Here is a 4,564-nt window from a genome sequence, read left to right as displayed (position 1 = left end):
TTAGGAATTTTTATGTACTTGTAATAAATTCCAGTTGCTCAGCCAGTACTAAAACTCGCATCGTCTGAAGTCAAACTAGCAACACAGCCAATAGCACAGCCAGCACTGTTGCCAACACGGCAGCAAGCACGCAAATCCAGCTAGCAATCCAGCAGGAAAAAAAGCATCGTGTGCCGCTGGCTTTATATTTAATTTTCGATTGACAATTCATATTTCAATAATTACTTTTAGTGCCTGACGCTACAGACCTGATGCCGAAAGCTAGAATGACCTGTGAATAAGATCCTGTGATGTTACCTGATATCGCTGGTAAATGTACAAAAATTTTCTAATAATTTAACAGAGATTATTCATTTAACAGTAAAGTCTTTGTGATAATGACTTTTTACAATTGTTTTTCAGCATCTGATCAGATTAGTGACGAATTCACCCAAATGAGTTTCGCTGTAGAACCAGTTGCCTCGACATCCGCAGCCACGTCCAGTAATGTCACCGGTACGTATAATGTAATATATTTAAACACGTTTGAAATCCTATTCTAAATCTAAATTAGTAGAGTTTTTCTTTTATAAATGATCAATCTTACATGTTTACTTTATGAACATGAAATCTTGTGTCGTCACTAAATTTCTCAAATTTTTGATAACTACTTTTCACTGGTTTAAACACAACCAATCTTTATGAAACCAAATTCTCTACATTTATTGCCTTAAAACGTAACCAGAAACATGGTCAGACCTTAGTTTGACTAAAAAATTTGCTAAATGATACAATAAAACAGTTTTCAACGACTAGCGACTACTTAAAAAAAAAATAATTTGTTGAAAATTGTTTTATTCTACCATTCAGCGAATTTTTCAGCCAAACTAACTTCCAAGCATGTTTCTGGTTACGTTTTAATGCAATAAATATAGAAAATTTGGTTTCATAAAGATTGGTTGTGTTTAACCCAGTGAAAAGTAGTTATGAAAAATTTGAGAAATTAAGCGCCGACACAAGATTTCATGTTCATAGAATAAGCATATAAAATTGATCAGATTACTCCTTTAGTAATGTGAGACTTTAAACCCCACTTAAGCCTTAAATTGAAACTTAACATGACAGTTGCATAACCGCGTAATTTTCTTAAAACATTCAGTATTGAGTAAAACTTTTTGTATGTCTTCTTGTGTACACATTTTAGAATATCATGTCATATTTTGTATTTTCATATAATAATTTATACTTTGATAGTACATTGCAATTTAAAGAGTTCGAATATTATTTATTTTATTTTCATTTTTCCTTACAATGATGCCAAATGCAAAGGATATTCCTGCTCCAACTTGCTCAAATATTGAATGTATTTCAGTAAAGAAGGCATTAACCATCGAAAATCGCAACCTGCGTCAACAGTTGAAGCGGTGTAATAGATTGGCAGACAGAAAATGTAACAAGGTGCAAAGTTTACTTGGAAAAGTATTTAGTCCAGGTCAAGTTAAACTTTTGCTTAACCCGAACCAAAAAAAGACCCGTTGGTCTGCAGAAGATATTGCAGAAGCTATTTCTCTTCGTAGCATAAGCCCAAAAGCTTATAGGTATTGGAGAGAGAAAAAAAAATTGCCGCTCCCAAAAATTGTCAACCCTGAGAAAGTGGGTCGCAACATTCGACGTCAATGAGGGTGTCCTGCATGATGTCATTGCTGTAATGAAAAGTAAAGGCCAAAATATGACTGACATGGAAAAAGTAACAGTCCTTTGCTTTGATGAAATTCATTTAGCGAATCGTGTAGCAATCGAAAGGAAACAAGAGCGTGTCATTGGACCGAATAAAAAATGCCAGGTTTTCATTGCTAGAGGATTATTTTCTAAATGGAAGCAGCCGATCTACTATGACTTTGATAAGAAAGTAACGACAGATATTCTCTTCGATATTTTGCGAAAATTGCATGATATCGGTTACTGTGTCGTTGGAATAACAAGTGACCTAGGGCCGGAAAATCAAGGATTGCTGAAATGTTCGGATATTGATCCAATTTCGGAGGAAGAAAAAATATTTTTTCTACACCCAAGTGATAACGACTTACGGATGCACGTATTCGCAGATCCACCACATCTTATGAAACTTCTTCGAAACCATTTTATCGACCACGGTTTTATATTCAACGGTCATTCTGTTTCAAAAGATGTTCTGGAACAATTGCTGTATCTGAATTCAGCAGACTTAAAAATAGTTCATCGGCTGTCAAGACTTCATCTAAACGCACAAGGGACGCAGAGACAAAATGTAAAGCTTGCTACCCAAATTTTTTCCAACACAAACGCGCAAGCTATTAAGTGGTGCATGGAGCAACCGTTGATCGAAGATCGAGCGGAATGGCACGCGACAGCGGAGTTTTTGAAATTATTTAATGACTGGTTCGACGTTTTTAATAGCTGTAGGAAATTTGGAACTCATCCCGGCTTAAACGCTTATGGTACCGATCTGGAACAGCAAAATGCTATCGTAACGAAAGTTTCATCGGTGATAAGGACACTTAGGCCGGTATTCATAGTCAGATCTTATATTCAAGACCGTCTTAAGTACGGTCTTAAGAAGTCACGAACCAATCAGAGGGCTGCATTAGCGTCTTAAGACATTACTTAAGACGGTCTTGAAATAAGACTCAACTATGAATACCGGCCTAAGAAATAATTCCAGCAAAAAACAGGCTAGTTTACTTCCTTTTCAAAAAGGAATTTTACTGTCCAACAAATCATTAGTAAATTTATACAATGATTTAAAGAAGCGCTTTGGCACGGACATGTCGTATATTATGACAAATAGATTAAATCAGGATGTCCTGGAAAATTTATTTGGATACATTCGAGCGATGGGAGCCGCTCATAATCATCCTGCAGCTATAGATATGAGGTACAGGCTGCGGTGGTACATTTTGGGGAAACATTCGTCAGATGTATTTACCGAAGGCAGCAATACAAAAATTCAAGACACTGCTGATGAAAATTGCCTTACATCGATGGAATTATGTGTCGAAGAAATCGAAAAATGTTTTGAAAATGACAATATGGAATTCCCTATAGGCAACGTCAGTGATTTACATGAAGGTTTGTTCCTGCACTGATAGAAAACATTTGTTATTGACATTGGACGTTGGACATTGGTCAGATTTACCTGCCCTTTTTTATGTCATCATAATCAGCTAATCGGACAAGATTACGCGGTGTTCTATTCGAACTCGCGACCTAGGGAACGTTAAGTTTACGAGGCGAGCGGGCTAACCACTTAACCATCGAGTTTCTAACATTTCTTATTCCAGCGAAAAATTTGGTTGATACCGAATTATTCGCTGGAATACCGATTTTTTTTATCAGCGTATAAATGTTTCATACTTTCAGTTATTGAAAATCTCAAACCTTGAAAAATCTATTTCATTTTTGTTTTTATTTGATTTTATTTGATTTCTTTAGAATGTAACAACGTCGATTACAGTCCACATCCAGACGAGTTAGATCTCGTCGAAGATGTGAATAATTTAATAAGAATTACAGACGTAATAGAAGAAGAGGGTCTAAAATATATTGCAGGATATGTGGCATCCAGGTTTCGCATCGAGTTCCCCACCTTGGGAACACCAACTGAACTCCTAGTCGATCCAAGAAACGATTGGATCTATCAGATATCCAAAGGCAAGCTAGCGCATCCTTCAAATGACCTAATGAGTGTTGCAAGAGTCATGAATTACGAATTTAAAATATATCATGGTTCATTTTTTAACAAAAAGCCGTGGATTTTTAGAAATTTAGCTGCGATTATTACCCACAAACACAATAACAATTCCTGAAAAAGCGTTATTATGCATGATACGAACGCGAACGTATATTCATTTAAGAAATATTAATAAATCTATCATAGCTGAAAACAACCAGAGAAAAGCCAAAAAAATGTCAAAAATTATAAATAAAAAAATTCCATAAAACCGAATTAATTGTTTACTTATTTACATTCCCTCCTTCAATAATAGTACTGTTATAATCAGCACAGGTTCACTGTTGGACGGAATGACTCCATACAGGACTTAAAATAAAAAGCACTATTAAATTAAGAACTTAAAAATTGACACATTGAAGGATTTAATAAACACTTTTTGAACTCATTCCGATCAGTTCATTTTTTAATTTTCAATGTAATACTATTAAATTATTCATATCATTAAATATGTTAAATCTTTTTTTGGAATACCTCCACCAATTGATGCAAAGTATGTACCTTTACTCGAAAATATACACATCACTCCTTGCAATAATCTGATCTCGTATGTCCGTTAAGGTCAAAATTCAAATCTTTTAAGGTTAGGTATTAAAAGTTCGTACACACGATACACACACTGCACATATCGCGTTCCATTTAAGCGTGGCAAACTGTGTTTGAGTGTGTTATACTGTGTCGGTCTGTGTCTCCTAAAAGGAAAGCAGCCTACATCATGCATGTAGTATGTACACATGGTGGAATTATACAAGGGCCGGTATTCATAGACTGGTATTCACAGTCAGATCTTATATTTAAGGGGATGCTGGAGTGGCC

This window comes from Trachymyrmex cornetzi, unplaced genomic scaffold, assembly GCF_001594075.2.
Source record: "Trachymyrmex cornetzi isolate Tcor2-1 unplaced genomic scaffold, Tcor1.1 scaffold1905, whole genome shotgun sequence".
Lineage (NCBI taxonomy): Eukaryota > Metazoa > Arthropoda > Insecta > Hymenoptera > Formicidae > Trachymyrmex > Trachymyrmex cornetzi.
This window is presented reverse-complemented; position numbering follows the sequence as displayed.